A 12,987-nucleotide genomic window follows, 5' to 3' on the forward strand; every position below is an offset into this window, starting at 1 on the left:
CAATGCTGATTCCTGCTGGCAATGTGAATTTAATCTCAAGATAAGCATTTGGGCCACTGTTTAAAGGCAACTATTGGGATCTGATGATGTTGTCTGCAGCAAAGAATTTGTTATATCTTTATCAGACAATGGCAGTGGGGCATGAAGCGCTGTTCTAGAGTGGGTGGTTCTTCTCTCTTGTTTCTTAGTGGCTCTTTTGAACCAACATTTTCCATCAATAACTTTTGTTGAAAATACTTAAGAAGGTTTGTTGTCTGAAACCCGTTTTGCATAATGTGCCTTGGTTATGCTTTGTGCTTAAAAACTTTGAGTCAACCCTGAAGAACAACACAATCACCATAGAAATCACACAAAATGCTTTGTATGTGGGAGGGTTTTGTCCTCTTTCTTGTTTTGCAGCACCTGAAATCTCCTGAGTTTCTCTCCAGAGGAGCAGATAGAAAGAAAGAAGGTTTTTTTTTCATTGCCACAAGGACTAGAAGGTTATTTGTTATAGCAGCTGATATTTTTGCCTCATGATTTACTTCAGATCTACACGTTTAGGTAAAATACCTGTTAGTGTTTGATGAGGGTGTAGAATTTAGTTGGTGAAGTTGTGATAGTTGCCTTTAAAGTCTTAAAAAATGTGCACGCTCCATGAAACATGCGTATAGTTACAAATTATTTTATTTGCCAGGTGCAAAAATGACTTCAGAATTTCTATAACACTGACACTGCAATCATATTCATTGGTCATCCTGTGGGGGATACAGATGTGCTGAGAGCCCTACTGAAAAATTAGCCCAGGAGGTTCTGCTGCTGTACTTCAGAGTAAATGCTTGTTGAGGTTTTACTGAAGCTGTAATAGATGAGATGTACAAATGCTCACCGCATTTTGCAGCTTTGGGTTTTGTTCTGCAGTTTGAATTACCTGGTTTGCTCCCTGCATTTCAGTATAACAGTAATAACTGTTTCCGCAGCTCAACTTGGATTTTGTATGATTGTCCTATCACAGAGTTTTCAATGGGAGCAGAGTGCATTTCATGCTGAAGTCAGCAGACAGCCTGTGAACAAATTAAGGAGTATTTCTGTTCCTGTCATTTGCGTTGGGCAGTTCTGCCATGTTTTTTAAGGCAGTTCACAGAAGGGATCTGACATTCTGCAGGTTTTTCCTGTCTATATCAGGGTGGTCATCCTGCCTGGCTCCAAGAGCCACGTGCCAGTGTTGTCATGGACTGAACCACATGATGTGCACCTAATGGTGTATTAATTACATATCTATATTTACCAATTCATAAGACCCATGTGTAAGGGGCACTTCATGGGTGGCAAAATAGTGATCCCACCACTCAGTTACAGAGTCTTGACTGCATCTGATGGTCTTCTCATTTTAGCCCAAATACTGGCAACCTCACCTTCTTCATTACCCAGGAACACATTATGTGATCTGTCCCAAATGACAAAATGACCAGAGAGCTGTAATTTAGCAAAGACAAATGGAAAGTTGTACCTGTGATTATGTGATCTGTCCCAAATGACAAAATGACCAGAGAGCTGTAATTTAGCAAAGACAGATGGAAAGTTGTACCTGAAGGAGGAGCCCTCAAACTGTACTGTCTATGCTGGTACAGGTCAGTGTGTCCTGGTTTGGTGCTGCTCGTGGATTTCCTCTTTATCACTGGGGCATGCTGGGGTCTGTGCTGTGAAGGCCAAGTGGGGCAGAGGAGGCAGGAGATGTGCTGTTCCTTGCCACTCTGAAAATTGGTTTAGGTGTGTCTTGAGTCACAGAATGGTTTGAGTTGGAAGGGACCTTAAAGATCATCTAATCTCATCTCATTTGTACTCCCCTGCCGTGGGCAAGGACACCTTCCACTATCCCAGGTTACTCCAAGCCCCATCCAACCTGGCCTGGAACACTTCCATGGCTGGGGCATCCACAGCTTCTCTGGGCAACCTGTGCCAGGGCCTCAGCACCCTCAGAGCCAAGAATTTTTTCTTAATATCTAATCTAAATGTACTCTCTTTCAGTTTGAAGCCATTATTCCTTGTCCTATCAAGAATTACATCCTTCAGGCTCTGTGAAGGTGTCAAGGTGACACAGTTGCCACTTGTTCCTCGGCCCAGGCCTGCCAACCCCGTAAAGTGATGTTGACAAATCAGTAGTTTTAAGTCTCAAAAAGCACACACGTCCTGGTTGACTCTGACCTTCACTCTGCTTACCTCTGGTTTCCACATATTTCTCCTGCAAAAACATGACCTAGAAACAAAAGTATAAAACAAAGCTGACCTTCTCTTTTGTGTTAACTTGGGTCCAAGTGTTAGAGTTAAGAAAAACACCAAATAACTTAAATGTGCTAGCAACTCTGGGAACAGAGCTCCAGGTTCCCCTTTTAGAGGAAAAGGAATGGAAAAAGATTTCCCAATGGGCAATCTCAAGGAGGGAAGGAGTGATTCTAGTGAGCACATTTGTTTGCAGTGCTCCCACAGCAATGACTACACAGAGTATGTTGTCATTTATTTGCCCTGCTGAAGGCACAAGGGCAGACCTCCAGAGCTGCTCTTCTCCCCATTTGCCTTCCTGTTGCTTCCTTGCTTTTTTGGTTCAGTTCTTCACCCTCTTCACTTCCCCTATCTCCCTCCAGGGCAATGGAAAACTGGGAGTTGTGCTGGGCTTACTCACTCAAGAGCTGGAGACGCTGAAGGAATGTTTCCTTCCCAGACACTGCAGCGAGATCCATGAGGAGCTTTTGTCAGCCCTCAGACAGAAGAGTCACACAGATCCAGTGACCAGCCTGGTGTCTCCATGGGAAGCCCTGCAGCCAGCAGCTTGTGTGGATTGCTGTAAGTCAGTCAATGTGAAAGGCAGAGCAGCAAAGAGGGGGAATGTGCCCCTTTCTTGGACTGGAAAGAGGAGTCTTCACACTCCTGAACTGCTGTCCATGTTCTCTGTGCTTGGCAGCAGCAACCACTGGAGCATGAGCAAAAAGTCAAGATTGCCTTAGGTCAGGAAACTCTTTCACAATGGAGTTCGCAATGGACTTGTGCTTCTCTGGCCTTTCTCTTTGGTCCACTGAACATTTAAAAGGAGCAGCTTCAGCAGGGTGTACTGAGAGTTAATTCTTCAGGAGGGCCCCACAGGCCAGGGCACTGAGGATGGTGGGGTTCAGATCCTTCTAGGCAAAGCCAGGACTTCCCCTCAGGGCTGTCCCATCTTGTAGCCATGCTGGAAAGGAAGAGTGCTGCCCACATGATCTCACATGGTGCTTCATCTCTTTAGTAATAGATGATCTCAGCAGGAAATGTAGGCAGAAGTTTCTGTGCTGTGGGTTACGGAGAGGATAAGGTATAAAAGAGTTCTGCTGTTTTGGTTCATGCTGTCATGGTTTCTGTGAGCAGGTGGGTGCCCGGGGAATTTTAATGCAAAAAATGTCAGATCCCTTAGGATTAGGTGTCAACTGACTGATGATTTTGAGGAATGAAGTCTTGAATTCGGCACATAAAAATAGCAGTTGCGTGGGACCTTGTCACTGATTTCCTTTGAGAATCAACCCTTTTTTGAGAACTTTAACTTTGGGATTCTGCTGGTGTTCAGTTCTAGTATGTAAATATTCATTCACCAAATCTCACTCTTCTGCACTCTGCCCCCAGTGCCTCCCTGTAGCATTTACTGTGCTAGTGGGATGATAATAGGTTATGTGTTGCATAATAGGGTGAGGAGAGTAAGGCCTGAACTTCACATGGCTAGAAATGCGTTAGTACCGTGATAATCACAAGGTAACAGCTGTCCTACCCTCCCTTTTTATTTTTCTTTTTGAAACCCACTCCACTTGTTTTATAATTACTTGGGCTCATTGTGAATGCAAAAATAGCTTCTCTATTTAAAGAGAACAGATGGTTTTTCTAATGGTTTTTCCTTAAGATTGAATGAGTTGTGGTTGAGTCAGAAACTGCCAGCCCAGAAACGTATGTTTTGATAAGAGAAATACTTGATTAGGTTAATTGAGTGTGACTCAGTGTGATGTACATTTGGCCAACTTAAAAGCTTTCCAACTTTGTCTTGGATAGAGGTTGCAGTACATCTCTGAGGACAGAGAAGAAGATAAGGGAGTGCAGGTGAAGATGGATAAGCCAAAGGAATGTAACACTTTCAGGAGGACTGGGAAGCATTTAAAACATGAGGACACATTTGTCCATTCACATCTTGTTCCTGACAGTGAGGTCTTTGTCAAGAGCAAACTCCTTCCACCTGAGAGGCCTCAGAACGAGCCAAGCTTGGACCCAAACTAGGAGATAGCTAAGGGCAGTCCTGGGGATCCAGTCTGGAGGAGAGAGGCAGAGAGAGTAAGCTGTAGAGTAAGTTTGTCATGTGTCATGAGAGGGAGCAGGGATTTGGTTACACTGAGCCTTGCTAAGCTGAAGACTTCAGAGCTGTGTTTGTGACACCCAGCAGAGTGTGTCTTTTAGCTGACGGGTAATCTTTTCTGACTTTAATAGAAAAGGAGATAGAAGATCTCCTGAGCAGGCTCAGTGTCACTCAAGGTGCTTTAGTTAGGCCATGGAGTGAGTTTAATGTGCTGTAATTTCCATGCAAGCTCAAGCTTGGTGGGACAGGGTACAGCAGAGATGATGTGGTGTTCGGAAAAACAGGTAAACTTCAGAGAATAACACAAACTCCCCAAATTCTTGACTCTTTTGTGAGGTTTGCTGGAGACTAAGAGATCGTGATACCTTTCTGAGACCTCAGTCCTCTTCCAGATGCTGGCATGTAGCCAGAAAAACATTTAAGAGCCATGTCCTGTGCCCCTTTCCTCTGTGATTTGAAATGGCATGCACAAAATGCAGTCCTTGATGTTCCCACTGTCACCCAGCAGTTTGTCTGGGCAGTGTACAGGACCATCTTCTAGAGATGCTTCATTTCCTGTGGCTCTGTAAGTCTGAATATAAACTCAAACTACCTTGAGAGGGTCCCAACAGTCCTGGTTTTGTAACTCCCAACATCTCTTAGCAACTGGGCAACCATTCTTTCCATTTTTTTTTTTCTTTTTCCTGCTCCTTATTCTTATTTTCTTTTTCCGTGCTCCTTATTCCTGCTCCCTTTTCCCTGTGGCTCATGAAGCAGAGGCCTTCTCCTCAGTGTTGCTGATCTCAGTGTTGCTGCTGTGGTGCTGCAAAGGTCAGCAGGCAGCTGCTAATCGACAGCAGGAGGGTGGCTCAGCCACGTCTCTGTGCTCTTTGAAGGGTATTTGGTGTGTCTGTGTCCCTTCAGGCATGTGTCCTGTTACGCACTTGGAATGAATCATCTCCCACAGCCATTTGTGTAGTTTGATGTGGGCAGTGACAAACCAAACCAAACAGGTCCTGTCCTCATTTCATCCCCTTTTTGTGGGCAAAATTGTGTCTTTCAGGACAGCAAGGCAGATATCACCTGTTGGGGCAGTATGTGGGTTGAAGCAGGAGGTCTGGAATGATGTGTGGAAGATGCTCTGCCAATCCCAGAGGAGAAGGATGAGGTGTACCAGTCCACCTCCTGCTACAAGGGTGATGCAAATGTGTCTGTGTGGCTGTTAGGATGTGATATTGACAGAGGTATTTTCTGTAGTTTGATGTGTTAGGGTTAAGGTATGTTTTATCCTCTCCTTGCTGGATTATGAATGGAAAACATTATTACAGTCAGCTGCTTGAAGGTGGGTATGTAGGTATGCTAGTGAGCTGTGTTGGAGGATCTTTCATTATGAATCTGAGAGAAAGGCGCTAAAACTAATTTAAAATCAAAGCAAAACACTCACAGGAGCAATATCCATCATTCTCTAGCACTGCACAGAGTTTGGATGTAGCAGGTCTGAGTGCAGCAATTTTCCATCTTGACAGGGTCAGGTAGATTCTTCGTTCTGGGATCCGAGTTGCAGGAATAGTTGTGGCTTTGGGGAAAGGAGCAAGTCATTAAAAATACAATATTTATTTTTCTCTTTGTTAGCATATTTATTTCTATAGGAGATAGAGATGCTGATATTGAAAGTCCTTCCTAAAATGCAATACTGTATTTCACAGAAGTGCCTTCCTAAATAGAGGCAGGGACAGGTGAAATATTGTCCAAAATACACTGACAACCACCTGAAGAGTTTGAGTCTGAATTCTTGTCTTAATTACTGGCTGTGCCGCATATCTGGTAGACAGCACTCCCCTCTGTGGTGTCTTTAGAGCCAATTCTGTAAGAATTTTTGCCTAGATGCTGGAATGAGAAAGTGAGAGAGGCTCTAGAGGGCAGCGCAGCATCCCTGTGATGGGAGTGCCTCCAGAATTTGCTCATAGGAATCTTACTCTGCAGGATGATTGCTTAAAATAGATAAAAATAAAACCGAATTAAGCAGAAGTTTTTGTTATTTCACAGAAAATTTTGATAGATGAAAACTTTTTGTACCAAGAAGGCTTGGCCCTCTTTTTAGAGGAGCTTTGAACATTAGAGTGGCTGTACTAATTCTGAAAAGCTTTTAATCTCTTGAAAAAAAAGAAAGTACAATATTTGTGTACGATTTAAGGAAACAAACAAACCAAAGCTCATCCCTCCTGTGCTTCTAGCAGAGTCCACAAAAGAACTGTTTGTTTTTACACTGTTTTTCCCCTTCTCCAGCACAACCTTATAATGCAACACATCCTTTGACTGGAGGTGCTCCTGTTTTCCTTGCACAGAGGTAAATCAATAAATCATTGTGTCAGCAGAGCAGCAGAGCACAGCTTGAAGCAAAATTTCCCTGTGCTGGGAGGTTTCGAATTCACTTCAGGTGGGAGCTCAGATGTGCCACACACACCTGCCTACTGATAATGTTCCAAGGCTGCATCCAGAGTGGCAGGGTGGTGATTCAGGGTGTCAACCTGTTCTTCAGGATGTCGAGCCACAACCTGGAGGCTGCTCCTGCTGTCAGAAGGGGTCGGTAGCTCCTTGCTACCCCATAAACAGCTTATGTATGGCTGGCTGATTATTTAGTGAGCATTTGGCGTGGATTTTTGCTCCGTGTGGGAGTTCAGGTCTCCAGTCTGTGTGGACTGTGCTGCTCATGTGGACAGGGGGTTGTTCAGTGCTGGACGTGGAGGAACCAGTGCTGAAATCCAGCAGAGAAGTGCTGGAGCCAGGACTGTGCTCTGACCCCTCTGTAAGGCAGCACATGATGGATTTCTATTCGCTTTCATGGTAGCAATACTTCTTCCAAATTAAAATTGACTGCCTTTCACAACAGGAGAGGGGAGATGATCCCAAGCAGTTGCTCTGGCTGAATGAAAAAGATCTGTATGTGGGCTCAGCATTAGATAACTGATGCTTTTTAAATACATATTTGTTTGTTTTCTAAATAGAGTACATCTTGTTCACCTGTGAAAATTAGAGACGATGAGAGGAAAGGAAGGGCTGTGGATAACAGAGAGGGGACTTTACATAACTGAGGTGAAAAATCAAATGCTCTCATTTCAATCTGAGGCAAGGAAAATTGCTTATACATACTTCCAGAATAATACATTAAAAAAAAAAATACACAGTGTTTCCTCTCTCCCTTCTATCTGCTTTATTTTCTTCAGTTCTGCCTTTAAAGAGAAGGTACATGAGACCTACAAATGCCACAGTTCTACCATAACTTTTTCTCTTTTTGCAGCAGTACCTATCCAGGTTCTTTCCAGCTTTTGGAAGAGCTGCTGCTGGTGGTGTTTGTCCAGGTGAATTGAACAAGCTGCCTGTCAGACCACCCTGGTTTTCAGACACCAAAATGTAGCATTGTCAAGTAGGAGACCTGTTGGTAACAGATTTTTTGAACCAGATTGGCTGCTGCCTGATGAATGCTGCATAGGTGTTATTGCAGTAGAGATTACTGCTAGTTTATGTTTGTACCAATTAATTTCCCTATGTGTTTCCTAATTAGGTATGACTGTAAAGCAGATTAACAGAATGATGCCAAATTTCTGTCTACACACCCTCCTTCTGAATGAAGCTTGTTATTTCCTCTATGGTTTAAAACTGAGCCATGTGTGCTGTCTTCATTTAGATTAAAGAGTATGAAATCAGCTTAATTTCATACAGTTATTATTTAAGACTGCTTTGATTTTTGGAGAAGAGAGATAGCCAACGGGCTTAATGCCATTGAATTGATATGCTGCAAGTTCTTGTCATTAGCATTTCTTTTGTGCTCTTTTGTATTTCTTTAAAATAAGGGCCATCTTTTCTGCTTCGTGTCCTCACACCATTCCTGTGACTGCCTGATGCTCCAGGTGTTCAGAACTGGGTGAATAACAGGGAGGAGGGATTTTATTTTTCCTAAAATTTGAGGGTCACAATATGGTTGTCAGCCTTTAAACGCAGTGGTGGTTTTTATTCCCCTTTTTCCCCTGAGCGATTTGGCCTCCTGTTAATGGGAGTGATCTGCAGTGAACTTGGCTGAATTCTGCCTGTTTTAACAGCAAGAGATAAAAACCCCAACACTCTCTAAGGAAAAGTCCAGAAACTTGAGATAGATTCAGTATAAGCAGTGCCTGGGCACACAGAAAGTTAATTGTTCTACTAATGAGAGATAGTTCTGCCTCACTCAGCTGGGTCAGTTGGGAACTCAGAGAATCAAACATGATGACTCTAGGCCCTAAGGCTTCTCCTGGTGTCACTGCTTTTGTAATTCTTGCTCTTGCAAGAAGGGAGAAGGATTTGGAGGGTAATATTCCCTCTCTATATATTTATATACTCTCATTAAAATTGTGCTCATGGCTTACAGGCTGGGTCAGACGTAACCATCACAGCTCCCCAACTTCACTGGCGTTACTTTCTACACTGGAAGATCTTACCAAGGTTTTAAAATGAAGTGCAGTTCACTTGAGCAAATTGTGAGGGCTGTTCCTCACCTGCTGGAGCTACAGGTGTGCGCCAACTTCAGAGAAAATCTGAGCACCTGAAATGGAAAGGCAAAGTCGGCAGCAGTGCTAGGGAAGGTACAGCACTCTCCTGCATGGTCTTGTTCAACACACTTATTCCTCAAATAATGCTGGCTGTTTTAGTGCTGAGACAAACACTTTCCTGTCTAACTTGTGAGAAAGAAAGCACCAAGTCGTGTGGCAGCAGGGCACATCCAAGTGTCAGTCACAGTGTGGCAGGAGAGCTCCTTTCCATTACTGAGCAGGTGACATGGGAGAGAAAGTACTGTGAGGCTGGGAAGACAGCACCTCCTGGGAGGCCCTTTGGTGCTGGGTCCTTTCCCAGGGAGCACAGACTCATCAGTGCTCTGCTGGGATGGTGTGAATTGCTGCTGCTACAAGTAGAAAGTGCAAGACAGGGACTGGTGGGCGTCACGAACGCAAATCGCTCCGAGACTTGACAAGGCTGCTGCAGTTTTGCCAAGATAAAAGGGCTGGTTCCTGGCTCATCCCCTGAACCTGTCTGCCAGGGCCATGGAGTATGGGAGCCACAAGGGATGGTGGGGTGGTCTAGGCAATTTGCAAGTGCTTTAGCATGTGCCTGCCCTGGAGTTTAATGCAGTCATTGTTAGCCCGGTGTGTGAGAGTGGGAAGAGACAGAAGGACCTGCCTGGCACACTGGCAGAAGGTGGATGTAGGAGCCATCCTTGAAGCACTGGCAAACACAGAGCAATAATGAAGATTTCCAGTCTGTCCCTGGGGCTGTGGAGGGAAGGGTGACTGCAGTCAGAAGTAGATCTGTCTGGTCAGCACCTCATCTCTGAGAGCAAGCAGTGCCTGGTAGGAGCACAGGAGTGGGGCTGACATGAGAGCTGCTTCTCCTTTCATAATTTCACCCAGCTTTCACAGCCTGCAGCTCAGGCACTCCCCAGCTAGGGATGGGCATCTCTGCTTCGAGCTCCTGCCACCCTGTTCCACCAGGATGCAGGGATGCAAACTTCAGGCAGGCAAGGTCACACTGCTTTCCTGTAAATGGCAGGCATGTGCAAAGTGTAATGGATAATTCCATGATGTCAATGACCAAAAGCAAACGTCTCGCAGGGTGTAATTGGTTTCTCTATAGTGTCAAGTGCTTTTATGTGTTCAGCATAAATATCTTTGCATTGATTGGGAGAAGAAGATAAAAATCAATGATTTACAACACTGAAGTGCTTAGAACATGACATTAAAATGACTCTAGGAGACTTAGCTCATAGGGGACATAGTAAATACTCAAGAGGTACAGGAAATGAAGAGACTCTTCCCAAGTCCTGAAACCAAGCAATAAATTTGATAGATGCTGTGTTTCTCTGCCTAATGGATTTTAATACTGACTTTCTTTTTGCAGAATTACTCTATTTTTTGTTGTTTAGTCGTGGTTATTTTTTACTCTTATTTGTTTGGATGTTTAGGACCCTAGGCTAAACGGAGGCATTATTATTTTCATGAGGAAACTCCGTAGCTTGAGCAAAATGGGAAACAATTCCTGTTTTGGCTGGCTTTGCACACTAAGCACCAGGAGGGTGTCTTGAATTATGAGTGCTGAGGAGCACAGATAATCACAGAAAATAAAGCTGGACAGGACCACAGATCCATCCCTTTGACCCACATCCAGATGAATCGTATCTAACTCACTCCTGACGGGTTTTCTTGCTGCAATTTAAGCACTGTGTCTGGTAGATAGAGAGATCAGATAATCTCCCTTCTATCCATAATGATTTTTTATTTCCCCTTTCTTTGTATCTTCTTGTGTCTCGTGTTTTCTACAGACTTTTTTTTTTTTTAGTATTTTTTACTGAGCATTTAAATTGTCCCTTTTTTTTTACCCCCAGTAAGCTACCAGACATGAGATGCAGTCACAGTAATGTGATTCCTCCTGGTCTAGAAAATAAGACACAGTGGTTTTTGATGGAAGTATTTATATGCTACTTTTGTATTAATCAGGAGAATCCTAACTGTCTTTCATTGCTGGCAGCAACTCGTGTGATGAGCTGTTCCCTGGAGAGGATAAATGCTCTGAGCTTCCTAAGGACTTGCAGCCCCTTGTCTGAGAATCTCAACTTGACTTTGGGCTTTAAAGTTGTAGGAAAATAATGACAAATTAAGGCTGAAGGATTCCAGATCTGCCTGGTGTGGGAGGCCATGTGATGAAGTATGCAAATGGATTGCTGGTGTGTTCAGCTGGCAGTCAGACGTTGTGTGCTTGCATTTTTGTGAGGGGTACAAAGCAGGGTGTCCCTGAGGTGCTCTGCTGGCACCATGCATGAATATTAGCAAAAGACAGCATAAGGCTTTACTCTGTTCTTGAAATATCTGTATGTAAAAAGGGCAGGAAGCCACACGAAGGGAATTGTCAATGATATTTTCAAGAATTTTCACCAAGATTGCGTGCAGCTGCCTGCAGACACAAGGTAAAGCATCAGCTAGATCCAGTGTCACTTTCTTCCTCAAACCTAAAATGAGGAAGGAAAAACTGTTTGCTCAGGACTTTTTGTGTCTTCAGTGCACAGCTCTGGCTTGACTTTGGCTGCCTACTTTAATTGGTGTTTAATGAAAAAGCTGTAAAACCCCGTGGAAGAGCCAATAAATCAGCAATGTATATGGAAAATTGAAAAAGCGTGTGCGTTCCCAAAGTGACATGAGAACAACAGGGGATGTGATAACCTGAGATCTTCTGACCTTGTACCCCCAAAGCTCTGTGGGAACTCCTGTTTTTCCACCTGGCTGTTGTCAGAATTGATGATTTCTGTCTCACCATCTCCTCAGCCGAGCGCTGCCTTTGAATCCAGTCCAGCCCAGCTCTGCTCCTCTGCCAGGCAGGCTGCTGTGGGTAGTGCTGACTGTACACTCTATCCAGCACTGCCAGGAAATTGCTGCCCTAGGGTGAGGCCAGGAATACTATTATTGTTAAATTTTTAAGGAACAAGTCAAGGCTGTTGCTGAACTGAGGGTAGAAACATGCTGTGAACTGAAATAATTAACACTGCTTTGATCAAAGAAGTAGGGATTGCGTTGTCTATGGCTTTATACAGAGTTACAGGAAAAAGTGAAAGGTGTTAATGATACCTCTTCATTAACCTAATCAAACAGGCAAATTAGGTCCTGATTTCTGTCCATGCCACCAGTATTGGTGTGCAGCTTCTTCCTGTGCCTTTCCCACTGTTCTTCCTACCTTGTGGTTTGGTAAAGAGTGATGCTGGATCACTGGGTGGAATATATTTATGACAGTTCAAAGCAAGTTTAGGTGGTCCAACCATGTGGTTGCCACTGGTGAAGAAAAGTCAGGCAATAGTGACCTTGTGCTGATGAGCATCTGGCATGCCACGTGTTTTCCCAGCCTGCTCTGTCCAGCCACTGCTTGTTTTACACTTGGATTGTCAAACACCAGCCCAGATCATGAATATCTGCTGAGTCCACATGTTAATTATCATGCCAAGGGATGATCGTACAGGACCACAGCAGTGGTGGGCTGTAGATATCATCTGAAGGCAGCCAAACCCCATGTTCTGTCTACTCCCATCCCAGTCTGGAAAGGTGATAGCTGTGCATGTAGCTGGAGGGTCATACTGGGTGTTAGAGGGGTTGTAGATGTGTGGTGCTCCTGAGGGATGAATAGATTCCTTTTGCCCACTGTCCTGGCACGGACCCTTGTCAGGAGCAGTGGTTTGGGCTCTGCAGGCTCCAGGTTTTAGCAGGCTGCAGGTTTTAGCAGGCTGCTCTGGGAAGGTGCAGGGCCTGCTGATGTTATTGGGGTTGCTGTATGTGCCACGGCTTCCCCTTGGCAACCCCCCTGAGTTGTGCCACTCTGGCCTGCAGAGCAATTCCTGCCTGATCCGACCAAAGATCTGGCCTGTCACTGCTGCAGCAGCCCCTGGGTGCCACTGGGGAAATATGCTTTTGGCTCTCTGGAGGGGAGTTAGGACCAGGTACTACTGGTTCCTCCTTTTCTGCCCTGTCAAGGGAGCTGCAAGGCCCATTCCTGGTGAATGCTTTGGCCATTAAATGGAGCGGTGTGTGCATTCCGTTGGCTTATGTGTATGCAATTTAATGGAGAGACTGGAAGAAATTCTTCTTTATCTGATACTCCAC

General features: G+C 44.5%; 1 protein-coding gene across 2 annotated transcripts in view; it reads left to right on the plus strand.

The window, feature by feature from the left end:
• SYT16 (synaptotagmin 16) overlaps positions 1-12,987 on the plus strand; it is a 102,321-nt gene that overhangs the window by 6,929 nt on the left and 82,405 nt on the right. Inside the window, exon 2 of one of the 2 annotated variants that reach the window (XM_039552916.1) lies at positions 2,622-2,820. The exons of the other annotated variant lie outside the window; for it this stretch is intronic. The gene's annotated coding sequence lies outside the window, so the exon portion shown is untranslated. The remainder of the gene's footprint in view (positions 1-2,621; positions 2,821-12,987) is intronic. 2 annotated transcript variants of the gene reach the window in all.

The sequence above is a fragment of the Corvus cornix genome, chromosome 5 (assembly GCF_000738735.6).
Source record: "Corvus cornix cornix isolate S_Up_H32 chromosome 5, ASM73873v5, whole genome shotgun sequence".
In the NCBI taxonomy this organism is placed as follows: Eukaryota; Metazoa; Chordata; class Aves; order Passeriformes; family Corvidae; genus Corvus; species Corvus cornix.